Below are 21,384 nucleotides of genomic sequence, written 5' to 3'. Positions count from 1 at the left end.
GCCCCTGCAATGGAGCATGCAATTAGCCTCTGGACCACCAGGGAAGTCCTAGCTTTTTATTTTTAATGTAGAAGTTCTTATATAACTTGGTTACTGATCTACTGTCAGTGTTTACTATAGTATTGTATATATTTATTATAATTCCTCCCAGTTTGTAGTTTGTCTTCTTTATTTTTGGTGTTAGGGTTATCAATCTTTCATTTTAGTATTTGCTTTTATTGAAATTTAATTTTTTAAAACTGCTTCTTACTCAGAGGACAGAAATATGTTCTTGCTTCTTTCAAAGGATGCTAATTATATATAAACATTTCTATTTCCTTGGTCTTTTCAGTTTTCTTATCATTAATTTTTCTACTTATTTTGTTTTGTTCTCTTTGTTAGTGGCCTTCCTTAAACTCCTGGTGATTCCTGGCTATCTACATTTAAGAGCAAGGCAATAAAATACTAATTGGTACCTTGATGTATTGAAGCTTTTAGATTTTACCTTAGGGATTCTGTGGAAATCAGCTCTTTATTGGAGGAGCCTCAAGTGCCATCACATGAAGATCAATTTTTCTAGAGTTGTTGTTTCTGCAAAGAAAAATGTTGATTTCCTTTCTTTGTCTTAGATGCTCAAATTTTGTGCTGGGGTGCGGAAAGTGATGGATCAGTAGCGCTAATTCTTACCTGACCTCCTTCTCTCATTTACATTACTAACTTTTGATTTCGTGACCTCCACTGTTAGAAGAGGTTTTACTGTACGACAGACTTTTTGTCACTTTTAGCAGTCTCTTGCCTCTGGTTCATCATATTCATTCCCTATTCAAGTGCTTTAAACAAGATAGCCTTTTTCTTGGGGGTCTATCCAAAGCCATTCCCAACCATTTCCAGCTTGCTTGTCTCCTCATGTGTTCATTTTCCCACAACGCTTAGAAGCCAGATTTGCTCATGTGATCCAGGAATGAAAATTACAACAGTATGTTAGCCAGGGTGCTTCTGGAAAAGCTTTCTCTTTCTTGAGTAGAGGCTAGAGATGCAGGAGGAGAAAGAAATTGCTCTCTACCTTATTCCTCACCTCCAGCCTTTTTAAAAGTCTATTTTTAAATTGGAGGATAATTGCTTTACAATGTTGTGTTGGTTTCTGCTGTATATCAACATGAACCAGCTATAAGAATACATATATATATCTTCCCTCTGGAGCCTCCCCCCCACTTCCCCCACCCCACCCTTCTGTATGCATGTGTGTGTGCTAAGTTGCTTCAGTCATGTCTGACTCTCTGTGACCCTATGGACTGTAGACTGCCAGTCTCCTCTGTCCATGGGATTCTCCAAGCAACAGTACTGCAGTTGGTTGCCATTTCCTCCTGCAGGGCATCTTCCCAACCCAGGGATGGAATCAGCCTCTCTTACATCCCTGCATTAGCAGGCTGGCTCCTCACCATTTGCACCCCCTGGGAAGCCCTCCCACCCTTCTATGTCAACACAAAGCACTGAGCTGAGTTCCCTGTGCTGTACAGCAACTTCCCACTAGCTACCTATTTTACATTTGGTGATGTATATATGTCAATGCTACTCTCTCAATTCATCCCACCCTCTCCTTCCCAATCTGGGTCCACAAGCTGGTTCTCTACATCTGTCTCTCTATTCCTACCCTGAAAATAGGTTCATAAATACCTTTTTTCTAGATTCCATATACATCTGTTGATTGAAAAGCAAAGATATTACTTTATCAACAAAGGTTCATCTAGCCAAGGCTATGGTTTTTCCAGTAGTCATGTATGGATGTGAGAGTTGGACTATAAAGAAAACTGAGCACCAAAGAATTGATGCTTTTGAGCTGTGGTGTTGGAGAAGACTCCTGAGAGTCCCTTGGACTGCAAGGAGATCCAACCAGTCTATCCTGAAGAAAATCAGTCCTGAATATTCATTGGTAGGACTGATGCTGAAGCTGAAACTCCAATACTTTGGCCACCTGATGCGAAGAGCTGACTCATTGGAAAAGACCCTGATGCTGGGAAAGATTGAGGGCAGGAGGAGGATAAGGGACGACAGAGGATGAGAAGATTGGATGGCATCACTGACTCAATGGACATGGGTTTGGGTGGACTCCGGGAGTTTGTGATGGACAGGGAGGCCATAAGTGCTGCTGTTCATGGAGTCACAAAGAGTCAGACACGACTGAGCAACTGAACTGAACTGATACACATTACTTGTTTTTCTCTTTCTAACTTACTTTCTGTCATTCTATACTCTATATGACAGACTCTAGGTTCAACCACATCACTACAAATGACCCAATTTCATTTCTTTTTAAGCCTGAGTACTATTCCATTGTATATATATGTACCACATCTTTATCTATTCATCTGCTGATGAACATCTAGGTTGCTTCCATGTCCTGACTATTGTGAATAATAACCTCCAGCCCTGAGATGTGTGAGAACACACACCAAAAGGAAGCATGAAGCATCCTGGCTCAGGAGGGGGAGGCCAAGTGCATCACAGACTCACTAAGTGTCCTGATATCACTGAGATGTGGGTCCCTCTTGACTCACTACCTTTCACTCCTGATTTTTCTTAATTAACTTTTTATCCTCCTCCTTCCTTCTTGGCTCCCATCTCCCTTTCCCTTTCTCCTCTAGCTCTTCACCATCCTCACATTTTTGATGACTTTGAAGCTGGGATGGCCTGAGTCCCAAACACAGGACAGTCATAAACCTTTAACTGCTTTCATTAAGTCTTCTCTGAAACAGGAGGGTATGAATAAACAAAGGAGCTGTATACCACTATGTCCATCCTCTCAGCTCTCCCCTCTCTCCTCCTCCCTGCTGCCACATAGACCCTGGTCTGCAGGTCACTCTTCTGCAAATCTCCTCCACTTGTTCTCACCTTCTTGAATGTAAAATCTAAATGTATGAGGCTGGCTCTTTAACTCTATGCAGAGTGACCCCTGCCTGCTCTCCACTGAATGTCCTACCACTTCCCCTGTACTCCAGCCTCATCGAGGCTTTCAGGGTTCATGGAGTGTTTGCCACCCCATTTCAGCTCTGGATCTCTGTTCTTCCTGACAGATACACACTTTCCCTCTTTTGTCTGTGAACACATTTGAACTTCTCCTCTTTTTAAATGTCATCTCTGCTTCAAAGTCTTTCTTCTCTTCCAGTCATGGTTAGCTGCTTGGCCTTTAAACATTTGAGCATTCCCCTGGTAGAGCTATCTCCTCACTGAAGTTCATTTATGTGTTTCTAGGTCTGTTTTCCCCCATCAGCCTAGAGAGGAAAATATATGTCTTATATTTGTATTTTCAGCATTGAGCATAGAGGTGTACCCAATCTGGCTTTTATTGCTCTCCTACTCTTAAAAAGGATAAGTTTCAGTTATGCAAATAAATGTTGATCTAAATCAAACTGATCACAGGGACCACAGCCTTGTCTAATTCAATGAAACTATGAGCCATGCCATGTAGGGCCACCCAAGACAGACAGATGATGGTGGAGAGTTCTGACAACATGTGGTCCACTGGGGAAGGAAATGGCAAACCACTTCAGTATTCTTGCCTTGAGAACCCCAATGAACAGTATAGAGAGGCAAAAAAATTAGACACTGAAAGATGAACCCCAAGGTTGGTAGGTACCCAATATGCTACTAGAGAAGAGTGGAGAAATAACTCCAGAAAGAATGAAGACGTGGAGCCAAAGTGAAAACAGCACCCAGTTATGGATGTGACTGGGGATGGAAGTAAAATCTGATGCTGTGAAGAACAATATTGCATAGGAATCTGGAATCTTAGGTCCATGAATCAAGGTAAATCCAGTTCAATTCAGTTCAGTCTTTCAGTTGTGTCCGACTATTTGCAACCCCATGGAGAGCAGCACACCAGGCTTCCCTGTCCATCACCAACTCCCAGAGTTTACTCAAACTCATGTCCATTGAGTTGGTGATGCCATCCAACCATCTCATCCTCTGTCTTCCCCTTCTCCTCCTGCCTTCAGTCTTTCCCAGCATCAGGGTCTTTTCAAATGAATCAGTTCTTCTCATCGGGTACCCAGAGTATTGGAGTTTCAGCCTCTAGCATCCATCTTTCCGATGAATTTCCTTCTGATTTCCTTTAGGATGGACTGGTTGAATATCCTCACATTCAAGGAACTATCAAGAGTCTTCTCCAACACCACAGTTCAAAAGCATCAATTCTTCTGTGCTCAGCTTTCTTTATAGTCCAACTTTCACATACACACATGTCTACTGAAAAAACTATAGCTTTGACTAGATGGACCCTTGTTGGCAACGTAACGTCTCTGCTTTTTAATATGCTGTCTAGATTGCTCATAGCTTTCCTTCCAAGGAGCAAGCATCTTTTAATTTCATAGATGCAGTCACCATCTGCAGAGATTTTGGAGCCCAACAAAATTAAGTCTGTCACTGTTTCCACTGTTTCCCCATTTATTTGCCATGAAGTAATGGGACCGGATGTCATGATCTTAGTTTTCTGAACTTTGAGTTTTAAATCATATACACAATGGAATATTACTCAACCATTAAAAGGAATACATTCGATTCAGTTCTAATGAGGTGGATGAAACTGGAGCCTATTATACAGAGTGAAGTAAACCAGAAAGAAAAACACCAATACAGTATACTAACACATATATGTGGAATTTAGTAAATCGGTAAAGATAACCCTGTATGTGAGACAGCAAAGAGACACAGATATATAGAACAGTATTATGGACTCTATAGCAAAGGGCGAGGGTGGGATGATATGGGAGAATGGCATTGAAGCATGTAAATTATCATATGTGAAACGAATCGCCAGTCCAGTTTCAATGCATGATACAGGGTGCTCGGGGCTGGTGCACCGGGATGACCCAGAGGGATGGGATAAGGAGGGAGGTGGAAGGGGGGTTCTGGAAGGGGAACACATGTACACCCATGGTGGATTCATGTCAATGTGTGGCAAAACAAATACAATATTGTAAAGTTAAAAAATAGATTAAAAAACTGATTTAAAAAAGGAAAAAATTAATCAACTTTTTCACTCTCCTCTTTCACTTTCATCAAGAGGCTCTTTAGTTCTTCTTCACTTTCTGCCATAAGTGTGGTTTCATCTGCATATCTGAGGTTATTGATATTTCTCCCAGCAATCTTGATTCCAGCGTGTGCTTAACCAGTCCACCATTTCTTATGATGTACTCTGCATATAACTTAAATAAGCAAGATGACAATATACAGCCTTTCCTGATTTGGAGCCAGTCTGTTGTTCCATGTCTGGTTCTAGCTCTTGCTTCTTGACCTGCATACAAATTTCTCAGGAAGCAGGTCAAGTGGTCTGGTATTCCCATCTCTTTAAGAATTTTCCACACTTTGTTGTGATCCACACAGTCAAAGGCTTTAGCATAGTCAATAAAGCAGAAGTAGATGTTACTCTAGAACTCTCTTGCTTTTTGGATGATCCAACAGATGTTGGCAATTTGATCTCTGGTTCCTCTGCCTTTTCTAAATCCAGCTTGAACATCTGGAAGTTCACAGTTCATGTACTGTTGAAGCCTGACTTGGAGAATATTGAGCATTACTTTGCTAGCATGTGAAATGAGAGCAATTGTGTGGTAGTTTGAGCATTCTTTGGCATTGCCTTTCTTTGGGATTGGAATGAAAACTGACCCTTTCCAGTCCTGTAGCCACTGTTGAGTTTTCCAAATTTGCTGGCATATTGGGTGCATCACTTTCACAACATCATCTTTTAGGATTTGAAATAGTTTAGCTGGAATTCCATCACCTCCACTAGCTGTGTCTGTATTGATGTTTCCTTAGGCCCACTTGACTTCACATTCCAGAATGCCTGGCTCTAGGTGAGTGATCACACCATCGTGATTATCTGGGTCGTGAATATCTTTTTTGTGTAATTCTTCTCTGTATTCTTGCCACCTCTTCTTAATATCTTCTGCTTCTGTTAGACCCATACCATATCTGTCCCTTATTGTGCCCATCTTTGCATGAAATGTTCCCTTGGTATCTCTAATTTCCTTGAAGATATCTCTAGCCTTTCCCATTCTATTGTTTTCCTCTATTTCTTTTCATTGAACACTGAGGAAGGCTTTCTTATCTCTTCTTGTTATTCTTTGGAACTCTGCATTCAAATGGGTGTATCTTTCTTTTCTCCTGTGCCTTTAGTGTCTCTTCATTTCACAGCTATTTGTAAGACCTCCTCAGACAACCATTTTACCTTTCATTTTCTTGGGGATTGTATTGATCACTGTCTCCTGTACAATGTCATGAACCTCCGTCCATAGTTCTTCAGGCACTCTGCCTATCAGATCTAATCCCTCGAATTTATTTGTCACTTTCACTGTGTAATCATAAGGGATTTGATTTAGGTCATACTTGAATGGTCTAGTGGTTTTCCCTACTTTCTTCAATTTAAGTCTGAATTTGGTAATAAGGAGTTCATGATCTGAGCCACAGTCAGCTCCTGGTCTTGTTTTTGCTGACTGTATAGAGCTTCCCCATCTTTGGCTGCAAAGAATATAATCAATCTGATTTCGGTGTTGACCATCTGGTGATGTCCAACACACATTCTCTTGTATTGTTGGAAGAGGGTGGTTACTATGACCAGTGCATTCTCTTGGCAAAACTCTGTTAGGCTCTGCCCTGCTTCATTCTGTACTTCAAGGCCAAATTTGCCCATTACTCCAGATATTTCTTGACTTCCTACCTTTGCATTCCAGTTCCCTATGATGAAAAGGTCATCATTTTTGGGTGTTAGTTCTAGAAGGCCTTGTATGTCTTCATAGAACTGTTCAACTTCAGCTTCTTCAGGATTACTGGTCGGGGCATAGACTTGGATTACTGTAATATTGAATGACTGCCTTGGAAATGAACAGAGATCATTCTGTCGTTTTTGAGATTGCATCCAAGTAGTGCATTTCAGACTCTTTTGTTGACTATGATGGCTACTCCATTTTTCCTAAGGGATTCTTTCCCACAGTAGTAGACATAATGGTCATCAGAGTTAAATTCACCCATTGCAGTCCATTTTCGTTCACCAATTCCTAAAATGTCTATGTTTACTCTTGCTACCTCCTGTTTGACCACTTATAATTTGCCTTGATTTATGGACCTAAGATTCCAGGTTCCTATGCAATATCATTCTTCACAGCGTTGGACTTTACTTCCATTGCCAGTCACATCCACAACTGGGTGCTGGTTTTGCTTTGGCTCCATCTCCTCATTCTTTCTGAAGCTATTTCTCCACTGATCTCCAGTAACATATTGGGTACCAACCAACCTGGGGGTTCATCTTTCAGTGTCATATCTTTTTGCCTTTCCATGCTATTCGTGGGGTTCTCAAGGCAAGAATACTGAAGTGGTTGGCCATTCCCTTCTCCAGTGGGCCACGTTTTGTCAGAACTCTCCACCATGACTCGCCTGTCTTGGGTGGCCCTACATGGCATGGCTCATAGCTTCATTGAGTTAGACAAGGCTGTGGTCTATGTGATCAGATTGGTTAGTTTTCTGTAATTGTGGTTTTCAGTCTGTCTGCCCTCTGATGGAGAGGATAAGGGGCTTATGGAAGCTTCCTGATGGGAGAGACTGACTGAGAGGGAAACTGGGTCTTGTTCTGATGGGCAGGGCCATGCTCAGTAAATCTTTAATCCAATTTTCTTTTTATTTTATTTTATTTATTTATTTTTGATAAATTTATTTATTTTAGTTGGGGGCTAATTACTTTACAATATTGTAGTGGTTTTTGCCATACATTGACATGAATCAGCCATGGGTTTACATGTGTTTCCCATCCTGAACCCCCCTCCCACTTCCCTCCCCATCCCATCCCTCTGGGTCATCCCATTGCCCCAGCCCTGAGCATTTGTCTCGTGCCTCAAACCTGGAATGGTGTTCTGTTTCACATATGATAATATACATGTTTCAATGCTATTCTCTCAGAACGTCCCACCCTCACCTTCTCCCTCAGAGTCCATAAGACTGTTCTGTGCATCTGTGTCTCTTATTCTGTCTCGCATATAGGGTTATCGTTACCATCTTTCAAATTCCATATATATGCATTAGTATGCTGTATTAGTGTTTTTATTTCTGGCTTACTTCACTCTGTATAATGGGCTCCAGTTTCATCCATCTCAATAGAACTGATTCAAATGTATTCTTTTTAATGGCTGAGTAATATTCCATTGTGTATATGTACCACAGCTTCCTTATCCATTCATCTGCTGATGGACATCTAGGTTGCTTCCATGTCCTGGCTATTGTAAACAGTGCTGCGATGAACATTGGGGTACACGCGTCTCTTTCAATTCTGGTTTCCTCAGTGTGTATGCCCAGCAGTGGGATTGCTGGGTCATATGGCAGTTCTATTCCCAGTTTTTTAAGGAATCTCCACACTGTTCTCCATAGTGGCTGTACTAGTTTGCATTCCCACCAACAGTGTAAGAGGGTTCCCTTTTCTCCACACCCTCTCCAGCATTTATTGCTTGAGGCCACCATCACCCTAATTCCAAAACCAAAGATGCCACAAAAAAAGAAAACTACAGGCCAATATCACTGATAAACATAGATGCAAAAATCCTTAATAAAATTCTAGCAAACAGAATCCAACATCATATTAAAAAGATCATACATCATAACCAAGTAGGCTTTATCCCAGGAATGCAAGGTTTCTTTAACATCCACAAACCAATCAATGTTATACACCACATTAACAAATTGAAAGATAAAAACCATATGATTATCTCAATAGATGCAGAAAAAGCCTTCGACAAAATTCAACATCATTTATGATAAAAAACCCTCTAGAAAGCAGGAATAGAAGGAACATACCTCAACATAATAAAAGCTATATATGCCACCCCACAGCAAACATTATCCTCAATGGTGAAAAATTGAAAGCACTTCCCCTAAAGTCAGGAACAAGGCAAGGGTGCCCACTTTCATCACTACTATTCAACATAGTTTTGAAAGTTTTGGCCACAGCAATCAGAGCTGAAAAAGAAATAAAAGGAATACAGATAGGAAAAGAAGAAGTAAAACTCTCACTGTTTGCAGATGACATGATCCTCTACATAGAAAACCCTAAAGATTCTACCAGAAAATTACTAGAGCTAATCAATGAATATAGTAAAGTTGCAGGATATAAAATTAACACACAGAAATCCCTTGCATTCCTATAATCCAATTTTCTGTCAATAGGTGAGGCTGTGTTCTCTCCCTGTTGTTTGACCTGCGGCCAAACTGTGGTGGAGGTAATGAAAATAATGGAGACCTCCTTCAAAAGGTCCCACTCGTACACTACTACACTCAGTGACCCCAACCCTGCAGCAGACCACCACTAACCCACACCTCCACCTCAGATTCCTGGACACTCACGGGCAAGTCTGGGTCAGTCTCTTGTGGGGTCACTGATCCTTTCTCCTGGGTCCTGATGCACATAAGGTTCTGTTTTTGCCCTCCAAGAGTCTGTTTGCCCAGTCCTGTGTAAGTTCTGGCAGCTCTATGATGGGGTTAATGGCGACTTCCTCCAAGAGGGCTTATTACATACCCAGGTCTACTGCACCCAGAGCTGCTGCCCCTGCAGCAGGCCACTGCTGACCCGTACCTCCACAGGAGACACTCAAACACAGTTCTGTCTCAGTCTCTGTGGGGTCTCTGGGTCCTGGTGCACACAAGTTATGTTTGAGCCCTCTGAACATCTCTGGCAGGTATGGGGTTTAATTCTAAACGTGATTTCGTCCCTCCTACCATCTTGTGAGACTTCTTCTCCTTTGCCCTTCTCCTTTGTTCCAGAGCCTACCATCTTGCTGAGGCTTCTCTGCTCTTGGAAGAGGGGTATGTCCTCACAGTCGCTCCAGCGCCATACAGCCATTCAACATAAATTAAAAGTGGTCAAACGGGAGATGACAAGAGTGAGCATCGATGTTTTAGGAATCAGTGAACTAAAATGAACTGGAATGGGTGAATGTAATTCAGATGACCATTATATCTACTGCTGTGGCAAAGAATCCCTTAGATAAAATGGAGTAGCCTCATAGTCAACAAAAGAGTCCAAAGTGCAGTACTTGGATGCAATCTCAAAAATGACTGAATGATCTCTGTTTGTTTCCAAGGCAAGCCATTCAATATCACGGTAATCCAAGTCTATGCCCCAACCAGTAATACTGAAGAAGCTGAAGTTGAGCAGTTCTATGAAAACCTACAAGACCTTCTAGAACTAACACCCCAAAAAGATGTCCTTTTCATCATAGGGGACTGGAATGCAAAAGTAGGAAATCAAGAAATACCTGGAGTAACAGACAAGTTTGGCCTTGGAGTACAGAATGAAGCAGGGCAAAGCCTAACAGAGTTTTGCTTAGAGAACACACTGGTCATAGCAAACACCCTCTTCCAACAACACAAGAGAACATGTGTTGGACATCACCAGATGGTCAATATGGAAATCAAATTGATTATATTCTTTGCAGCCAAAGATGGAGAAGCTCTATCTAGTCAGCAAAAACAAGACCAAGAGCTGACTGTAGCTCAGATCATGAACTCCTTATTACCAAATTCAGACTTAAATTGAAGAAAGTAGGGAAAACCACTAGACCATTCAGGTATGACCTAAATCAAATCCCTTACAATTACACAGTGAAAGTGACAAATAAATTCGAGGGATTAGATTTGATAGACAGAGTGCCTGAAGAACTAAGGACAGAGGTTTGTGACATTGTACGGGAGGCAGTGATCAAGACCATCCCCAAGAAAAAGAAATGCAAAAAGACAAAATGGTTGTCTGAGGAGGCGTTACAAACAGCTGTGAAAAGAAGAGACACTGAAGGCAAAGGAGAGAAAAAAGATATTTGAATGCAGATTTCCAAAGAATAACAAGAAGAGATAAGAAAGCCTTCCTTGGTGATCACTGCAAAGAAATAGAGGAAAACAATAGAATGGGAAGGACTAGAGATCACTTCAAGAAAATTAGAGATACCAAGGGAACATTTCATGCAAAGATGGGCACAATGAAGGACAGATATGGTATGGACCTAACAGAAGCAGAAGATATTAAGAAGAGGTGGCAAGAATACACAGAAGAACTATACAAAAAAGATCTTCCTGACCCAGATAAGCATGTTGGTGTGATCACTCACCAAGAGTCAGACATCCTGGAATGGAAATTCATGTGGGCCTTGGAAGCATAACTATGGACATAGCTAGTGAAGGTGATGGAATTCCAGTTGAGCTGTTTCAAATCCTCAAAGATGATGCTGTGAAAGTGATGCACTCAACATGCCAGCAAATTTAGAAAGCTCAGGAGTGGCCACAGGTCTGGAAAGGTCAGTTTTCATTCCAATCCCAAAGAAAGGCAATGCCAAAAAATGCTCCAACTACTGCATAATTGTGCTCATCTCACAGGCTAACAAAGTAATGCCCCAAATTCTCCAAGCCAGGCTTCAACAGTATGTAAACCATGAACTTCCAGATGTTCAAGCTGGATTTAGAAAAGGCAGAGGAACCAGAGGTCAAATTGCCAACATTTATTGGATCATCAAAAAAGCAAGAGAATACCAGAAAACCATCTACTTCTGCTTTATTGATTATGCCAAAAACTTTGTGTAGATCACAACAAAGTGCGGCAAGTTTTTGGAGAGATGGGAACACGAGACCACCTTACCTGCCTCCTGGGAAACCTGTATGTCGGTCAAGAAGCAACAGTTAGAACTGGACATGGAACAACAGACTGGGTCCAAATAGGAAAAGGAGTATGTCAAGGCTATGTATTGTCATCCTGCTTATTTACGTTATATGCAGAGTGCATCATGAAAATGCTGGGCTGGGTGAAGCACAAACTGGAATCAAGATTGCTGGGAGAAATATCAATAACCTCAGATATGCAGTTGACACCACCCTTATGGCAGAAGGTGAAGAAGAACTGAAGAGCCTCTTGATGAAAGTGAAAGAGGAGAGTGAAAAAGTTGGCTTAAAACTCAACATTCAAAAAACTATGATCATGGCATCCGGTCGCATCACTTCATGGCAAATAGACGAGGAAACAAAGGAAAAAGTGACCGACTTTATTTTGGAGGGCTCCAAAATCACTGCAGATGGTGATTGCAGCCATGAAATTAAAAGACACTTGCTCCTTGGAAGGAAAGCTACGAGCAAGCTAGACAGCATATTAAAAAGCAGAGATGTTATGATGCCAACAAAGGTCCGCCAGTCTAAGCTATGGTTTTTCCAGTAGTCATGTATGGATGTGAAAGTTGGACTATAAAGAAAGCTGAGCACCAAAGAATTGATGCTTTTGAACTGTGGTGTTGGTGAAGTCTTGAGAGTCCATTGGACTGCCAGGAGATCAAACCAGTCCATCCTAAAGGAAATCTGTCCTGAATATTCATTGGAAGTTCGGCTGCTGAGGCTGAAACTCCAATACTTTGGCCACCTGATGAGACGAACTGACTCCTTTGAAAATACCCTGATTCTGGGGAAGATTCAAGGCAGGAGGAGAAGGGGAAGACAGAGGATGAGATGGTTGGATGGCATCACCCACTCGATGGACATGAGTTTGAGCAAGGTTTGGAATTTGGTGATGGACAGGGAAACCTGGCATGCTGCAGTCCATGGGGTTGCAAAAAGTTGGACACGACTGAATGACTGAACTGAACTGAACATATGTACCCAAATATTTCTCCAGAAAAGCTGGCTTTATTCAGGATCAGCAGAGAATTGCAATTCAGGGCCTGCACCCATCATTAGCAATATGCCTGTTCCCCATGGGAAGGGAAAAGAATGCATTTAGAGAGAGAAATGAGGCTGGAAGTCTGCAGAAAACAGAGGCCATGGTTTTTCATTGGCTGAGACTGAGCCAGGAAAGAAGAGGAGACTTTCTTCTTCCTATTGGGCTCTGTGATTGTCACAGCGTTTGAAAGCTCCCTGTTCTGTTCTCTCAACTCTATTTAATTGAAGTTTCTGTTTATCAGTTTTTACACAAACATTTATTGAACATCCATAATGGACCAAGTACAGTAAGTCCAAAACAATAAGCCATATTGTAGCCAATTTCTAAAACAGATTTATTAGGACTTTCCTGGTGATTCAATGGTTAAGAATCTGCCAGGCACACAAAGATAGAAATATAGATCAATGGAACAAAATAGAAAGCCCAGAGATAAATCCACGCATCTATGGACACCTTATCTTCGACAAAGGAGGCAAGAATATACAATGGAGAAAAGACAATCTTTTAACAAGTGGTGCTGGGAAAACTGGTCAACCACTTGTAAAAGACTGAAACTAGAACACTTTCTAACACCATACACAAAAATAAACTCAAAATGGATTAAAAATCTAAACATAAGACAGGAAACTATAAAACTCCTAGAGGAAAACATAGGCAAAACACTCTCTGACATAAACCACAGCAGGATCCTCCATGACCCACCTCCCAGAATATTGGAAATAAAAGCAAAAATAAACAAATGGGACCTAATTAAAATTAAAAGCTTTTGCACAACAAAGGAAACTATAAGCAAGGTGAAAAGACAGCCTTCAGAATGGAAGAAAATAATAGCAAACGAAGCAATGGACAAACAATTAATCTCAAAAATATACAAGCAACACCTGCAGCTCAATTCCAGAAAAATAAACGACCCAATCAAAAAATGGGCCAAAGAACTAAACAGACATTTCTCCAAGGAAGACATACAGATGGCTAACAAACACATGAAAAGATGCTCAACATCACTCATTAGAGAAATGCAAATCAAAACCACAGTGAGGTACCATTTCACGCCAGTCAGAATGGCTGCTATCCAAAAGTCTACAAGCAATAAATGCTGGAGAGGGTGTGGAGAAAAGGGAACCCTCTTACACTGTTGGTGGGAATGCAAACTAGTACAGCCACTATGGAGAACAGTGTGGAGATTCCTTAAAAAACTGGGAATAGAACTGCCATATGACCCAGCAATCCCACTGCTGGGCATACACACCAAGGAAACCAGAATTGAAAGAGACGCGTGTACCCCAATGTTCATAGCTACACTATTTATAATAGCCAGGACATGGAAGCAACCTAGATGTCCATCAGCAGATGAATGGATAAGGAAGCTGTGGTACATATACACAATGGAATATTACTCAGCCATTAAAAAGAATACATTTGAATCAGTTCTATTGAGATGGATGAAACTGGAGCCCATTATACAGAGTGAAGTAAGCCAGAAAGAAAAACATCAATACAGCATACTAATGCATATATATGGAATTTGAAAGATGGTAACGATAACCCTATATGCGAGACAGAATAAGAAACACAGATGCACAGAACAGTCTTATGGACTCTGAGGGAGAAGGTGAGGGTGGGACTTTCTGAGAGAATAGCATTGAAACATGTATATTATCATATGTGAAACAGAACACCATTCCAGGTTCGATACACGAGACAAATGCTCAGGGCTGGGGCAATGGGATGACCCAGAGGGATGGGATGGGGAGAGAAGTGAGAGGGGGGTTCAGGATGGGGAACACATGTAAACCCGTGGCTGATTCATTTTGATGTATGACAAAAACCACTAGAATACTGTAAAGTAATTAGCCCCCAAGTAAAATAAATAAATTTATTAAAAAAATAAATAAATAAAGAATCTGCCAGGCAATGCAGGAGATGTGGGTTCTATCCCTTGTCGGGGATATAAGCTCCCACGTGCCACAGGGCAACTGAGTCTACGTCTGCTGAGCCTGATCTCTCTAGAGCCAATGCTCTTTGATAAGAAGCCTGCCCAATGTAACTAGAAAAGTCTCTGCATAGCTGCAACAAATACCCAGTGCAACCCAAATAAAAAAACAAAAAGAAAAACAAATACAACAGATTTTATCATCTACAATAGTGCTCTAAGGAATCAGCTTTGGGTTGAAATGTGTTTACAATTACATGCCTTAAGAGGAGAAATATATAAGGTAGAAGATGTAAAGATTTTCTTATTGAAAACCAAATCAGAATAATAATGAATTAATCCAGGTAATTTAATTAGTCACTGTTAATAATGTTATGTTACAGTTGGTGACATCTGACAGTCCAGGGTGGATAAGACCTATTCACTTCCCTAGCATCAACTCATGCTATTTTAATGAGTGGTTGGTTTTTAAAATGGAATAAAGCTCTAAATTTGGGAGAATTCATGGTTTTAAAATCTGTACCTCTTGTGTTTGGTTGAAGCCAGAGCTTCAGGTAGTGTTTTTCTAGTTCTGGCTAAGTAGAAATATTTGTAACGAAAGAACTCAGGTCACCCTGGAAATCTCATGTAGAGTGGGAAGCTCTACCAAAGAAATCACAGTTTTTACTGTGATTGTTGTTGTTGTTCAGTTGCTAAGTCAGGTCCAGCTCTTTGGGACCTCATGGATTATAGCATGTCAGGCTCCTCTGTCCTCCACTATCTCCTGGAGTTTTCTCAACACGTGTCCATTGAGTTAATCATGCTATCACACCATCTCATCCTCTGCTGCCTCCTTCTCCTCCAGCCTTCAATCTTTCCCAGCATCAGGATCTTTTCCAGTGAGTCAATTCTTCACATCAGGTGACCGAAGTGTTGAAGCTTCAGCTTCAGCATTAGTCCTTCCAATGAGTATTCAGGGTTGATTTCCTTTAGGATGGACTGGTGTATCTCCTTGCTGCCCAAGGGACTCTCAGGAGTCTTCTCCAACACCACAATTCGAAAACATCAATTCTGCAGCACTCAGCCTATTTTATGGTCCAGCTCTCACATCTGTACATGACTACTAGAAAAACCATAGCTTTGACCATATGGACCCTTGTTGGCAAAGTGATGTCTTCTTTGCTTTTTAATACGCTGTCTAGGTTTGTTATAGCTTTCCTTCCAAGGAGCAAGCATCTTTTAATTTCATGGCTGTAGTCACCATCTGCAGAGATTTTGGAACCCAACAAAATAAAGTCTGTCACTGCTTCCACATTTCCCCCTTCTATTTGCCATGAAGTGATGGGATCAGATGCCATGATCTTATTTTTTTGAATGTTGAGTGTTATACCAAATTTTTCACTCTCCTCTTTCACCTTCATCAAGAGGCTCTTTAGTTTGTCTTCACTTTCTGCCATGAAAGGGGTATCATCTGCATATCTGAGGTTGTTGATATTTCTCCCGGCAGCCTGGAGTCCAACATGTGATTCATTGAGCCCACCAAAATATTATAAAACCACTAATCTGACTCTGACTGGTTCATCACAATTAAAAACATGCATTTCCTGTACTAGTCCTTTTTTAAAAGGAAGGATTTTATTGAGTAATAATCCATATGTAAGGAGTACAAGAGCTTTATAAATGTGTGATAGAATTGCATATGGATGGGGAATTAATCTTGGAATCTGGTTGACAAAATAAAAGACAGTGTTTACAAGATTTGTCTCCAATGTCTTATATAAACATTTTCCCATCTATGATGTTGTCCAAGTTAAGAACAATTAATTCTGCTTTAAAAATGAAACTGTTAAGCCAGTTGTCTTGTGATGCTGTGATACAGAACTGTTCATTGTGCTGACAAGAGCAGTGAAACTCGAAGTCAGTGGTTCTCAAAACTGTGGCCTGAGATAAGCAGCATCAGCATTAACTAAGAACTTGTTCGAAATGTGAATTCTCAGGCTCCACCCAAGACCCACCAAATAAAAAATTCTGCTCGGGAGTTTCTGAGTTTTAACTTTATCTCCAGGTGATTCTACTGGGCTTTGGAAGTGGCTCAGTGGTAAAGAATCCGCCTGCAATGCAGGAGATGAGGGTTCAATCCCTGGGTCAGGAAGATGCCCTGGAGAAGGAAATAGTAACCCACTCCAGTATTCTTGCCTGGGAAATCCCGTGGACAGAGGAGTCTGGTGAGCCACACTCCATGGGATCTCAAAGAGTCAGACACGACTGATCAACCTACATTATATATATATATATATTTGGACTTGGGGGTCAGACTTGACTTAGCAACTAAACAACAACAACAACCAGGTGATTCTAATACATGGTCAAGTGTGTGAATCATTGTTCTATGAAATGAAATGGGTCCTTCCTAAAAATCCCAGAAATATTGTTTCTTTTGGAGAGATTCTATCCTCTCTAATCTTGGTCTCCTAATCCTTGTTGCTCAGTCTTTTAGTCATGTCCAGTTCTTTGTGACACTATGAACTGCAGCACGCCAGGCTTCCCTGTCCTCAATTATTCCCCAGAGTTTACTCAAACTCATATCCATTGAGTTGGTGACGCCATTCAACCATCTCATCCTCTGTCATCCCCTTCTCCTCCTACCTTCAGTCTTTCCCAGGATCAGGGTCCTTTCCAATAAGTCAGCTCTTCGAATCAGGTCATCAAAGTATTGGAGCTTCAGCATCAGTTTCAGTCCTTTCAATGAATACTGGGATGATCCCCTGGAGGAGGAAATGGCAACCCACTCCAGTATTATTGCCTGGAAAATCCCATGGACAGAGGAGGATTAGGCTACAGAGAAGACTCTTGAGAGCCCTTTGGACTACCAGGAGATCAAACCAGTCAATCCTGAAGGAAATCAATCCTGAATATTCATTGGAAGGACTATTGCTGAAGCTGAAGCTCTGATATTTTGCCCACCAGATGTGAAGAGCTGATGTATTGTAAAAGACCCTGATGCTGGGAAAGACTGAGGGCAGGAGGAGAAGAGGGTGACAGAGGATGAGATGATTAGAGAGCATCACTGACTCAGTGGACATGAATTTGAGCAAACTCTGGGAGATAGTGGAGGACAGAGGAGCCTGGTGTACTGCAGTCCATAGAGCTTCAGAGTTGGACATGACTGAGGAACTGAACAACAAACCTATGAGTAGAATTGCTTGGTCATATCATAGTTCTAGGGGCTTCCCTGTAGCTCAGATGGTAAAGAATCTGCCTGCAATGAAGGAGATCCAGGTTCGATTCCTGAGTCAGGAAGATCCTCTGGAGAAGGGAATGGCAACCCACTCCAGTATTCTTGCCTAGAGAATCCCATGGACAGAGGAGCCTGGTGGGCTACAGTCCATGGGGTCGCAAAGACTCTGACATGACTGAGCAACTAACACACACACACACACACACACACACACGGTAGTTCTATTCTTAGTTTTTTAAGTAACCTCCATACTATTTTCCATGTGGTTGTACCAATTTATAACCCCACCAATAGTGCACAAGGGTTCCCCTTTTCTCCACATCCTTGCCAACATTTGTTATTTGTGCTCTTTTTGAGTGATAGCCATTCTGACAGCTGTGAGGTGATGCCTCATGGTGATTTTGGTTTATATTTCCATGATGATTAGCAACATTGAGCATCTTTTCATGTGCTTGTTAGCCATCTACATTTCCGCTTTGGAAAAACGTCTATTAGGTTCTGCAAATTTTTTCATTGGGTTGTTTGTTTTATTGAGATTGAGTTATATGAGCTGTTTACATATGTTTGGTATTAACCCATTGTTGGTCCTATTATTTCCAAATATTTTCTCCTGTTCAGTAGGCTGTCTTTTCATTTTATCAATGATTTCCTTTGCTGTGCACAAAGCTGTTAAGTTTAATTAGGTCAGTTCAGTTCAGTTCTGTTACCCAGTCATGTCCAACTCTTTGCGACCTCACGGACTGAAGCATCCCAGGCTTCCATGTTCATCACCAATTCCTGGAGCTTACTCAAGCTCATGTCCATTGAGTTGGTAATGCCATCCAACCACCTCATCCTCTTCATCCCCTTCTCCTCCTACCTTCAACCTTTCCCAGCATCAGAGTCTTTTCCAAGTCACAGTCAGAGTCAGTTCTTTGCATCAGATGACCAAAGTATTGGAGTTTCAGCTTCAGCATCAGTCCTTCCAATGAGTATTCAGGACTGATTTCCTTTAGGATTGACTGGTTGGATCTCCTTGCAGTCCAAGGGACTCTCAAGAGTCTTCTCCAACACCACAGTTCAAAAGCATCAATTCTTCGGCGTTCAGCTTTCTTTATAGTCCAACTCCCACATCCATACATGACTACTGGAAAAACCATAGCTTTGACTAGATGGAACTTTGTTGGCAAAGTAATGTCTCTGCTTTTTAATATGCTGTCTAGTTTGGTCATAGCTTTACTTCCAAGGAGCAAGTGTCTTTTAATTTAATGGCTGCAGTCACCATCTGCAGTGATTTTGGAGCCCAATAAAATAAAATCCATCACTGTTTCCATTGTTTCTCCATCTATTTGCCATGAAGTGATGGGACTGGATGCCATGATCTTAGTTTTGTGAATGTTGAGTTTTAAGCCAAATTTTTAAGTTCCATTTGTTTATTTTGCTCTTATTTCCTTTATTTTAGGAGATACATTCAAAAATATACTGTGGCATTTATGTGAAAGAGTATCTGTCTATGTTATAGTATACATTTAGGTCTTTAATCCGTTTAGTTTATTTTTGTGTATTGTGTCACAGAATATTCTAATTTCATTCTTTTCCATGTAGCTGTTCAGTTTTCCCAACACCAATAATTGAAGAGTCTGTCTTTTCTCCATTGTATATTCATGCTTCCTTTGTTGGAAATTAATTGACCATAAATGCATTGGTTTGTTTCTGGCTCTCCATCCTGTTCCATTGATCTATGTGTCTGTTTTTGTGCTAGTAGCATTTCTATATTTTTGTAGTATTCTCTGAAGTCAGGATGCATAATTCTAATTATCAAGATTGTATTGGCTATCAGTGGTCTTTTTCACTCCCCACAAATTTTTAAGTTATTTGTTCTAGGTCTGTGAAAAATACCACTGGCATTTTGATAGGGATTGCATTGAATCTAGGTTGCCTTGGGGGGTATGGTCACATAGTAATTCTCAAAGACTTAGAAAGATTTTAACAACTCCCATTGTTCCCTCATCCCCAGCAGGACTCATTCCATCTCTGCTTCCCGTGCCCAGTCCAACGATTTCTCCCTGAGGATGCACTCTTCCCCAGGGTCATGCCCATGAGTTGTGTGTGTGAGGGATGGGCAGAGATCAGGAAGCTGTGAAGCTGCATAGAGAGGACCTTCCAGGAAAATGTAAGACCTCAAGTCTCTTTTGCACTTGGGCTGTAGGAAGGTGAGAGCCTGAGGGTTTCCACATCTGCCAATAGGTCAGTGGTAAGTATGTTCTTTAAACACCTGCTAAAGGCTGGATACGGAGAAGGCAATGGCACCCCACTCCAGTACTCTTGCCTGGAGAATCCCATGGATGGAGGAGCCTGGTGGGCTGCAGTCCATGGGGTCGCAAGGAGTCAGACACGACTGAGCGACTTAACTTTCACTTTTCACTTTCAAGCATTGGAGAAGGAAATGGCAACCCACTCCAGTGTTCTTGCCTGGAGAATCCCAGTGATGGAGGAGCCTGGTAGGCTGCCATCTATGGGGTCGCACAGAGTCGGACACGACTGAAGCGACTTAGCAGCAGCAGCAGCAAAGGCTGGATAGAAACAACAAGTGATAGACTTGATGGTACCAAGTTTAAAGTTGGAGAAGAGCCTTGGGAAGTAACTGGGGTGAATATGCTTTAAAAATAGTTGCGTCTGGTTTCATGTAAAACCCATTAACTTTAACAAGCATGTATACATCTGACCTTGTGAGACAGGAAACAGAAGATAAGGAAATTCAGTTCAAAAATCTCCACATAGTCAGTTGGCCACTTACTACATTAATTTGACAATATTTGCAGAGTATGTGCTGTATCAGAGCTGCTGTCCCAAATTACAGTGTAGTGAATTGAGGGGGGAAGCTGAAGAAAAAAAAAAACAAAGCTGAATGATGGTAAACCTATAACAGAGGTCAGTTCAGTTCAGTTCAGTCGCTCAGTCATGTCCGACTATTTGCGACCCCATGGACTGCAGCACGCCAGGCCTCCCTGCCCATCATCAACTCCTGGAGAGGAGGTAATAGAGGTAAATTCAAAATATTATAATATTATAAGATTTATTAGAAGATCTGAATAATGGAGGTAAATTCAAATATTATAAGAACCCTGAGAAATGGGAATTTGTTCTGCATGGGAGAAATGGTGACAGCAGTGACAGAGAGGGTGATGTTTAACTGGGGCTTTTCCAAGGTTGCGAAGGTATGAACAGAATTCCAGGAAATAAACCTGGAAATAAAAAATATGTGGCATGTTTAAGACTATAATCCATTAAAGAGCTAGTGGCTCAGCAGAGGCACAGATACTGATTTGAAACACAGAAGGAGGTTATGTTTTACAGCCATGTGTGACATGCTAAAGTTGCATGCACATGTGTATTTGTTTCTACCCTGACTTGATCCACAAAGTATTGGATGTGGCTCCTAAAAGGCTCTGGTGGAATCACTATAAGAATAGATATGAGAGGGGGAAGTGATTAGATCAGCGTTTAGAAAGGTCTCATGGACAGCTACACAGAAGGTGGACTGGAGTGAAAGAA

At 41.3% G+C, this 21,384-nt stretch overlaps 1 pseudogene across 1 annotated transcript in view; it reads left to right on the top strand.

Annotated features, from left to right (window-relative positions):
- The window catches only part of LOC145543514 (large ribosomal subunit protein uL30 pseudogene), a 208,818-nt pseudogene that overhangs the window by 182,394 nt on the left and 5,040 nt on the right, over positions 1-21,384 (top strand). Inside the window, exon 4 of the transcript XR_014080754.1 lies at positions 19,847-20,083. The product of XR_014080754.1 is annotated as a large ribosomal subunit protein uL30 pseudogene (transcript). The remainder of the gene's footprint in view (positions 1-19,846; positions 20,084-21,384) is intronic.

The sequence above is a fragment of the Giraffa tippelskirchi genome, chromosome 3 (assembly GCF_054371585.1).
Source record: "Giraffa tippelskirchi isolate mGirTip1 chromosome 3, T2T-mGirTip1v1.2.pri, whole genome shotgun sequence".
Lineage (NCBI taxonomy): Eukaryota > Metazoa > Chordata > Mammalia > Artiodactyla > Giraffidae > Giraffa > Giraffa tippelskirchi.
This window is presented reverse-complemented; position numbering and strand designations above follow the sequence as displayed.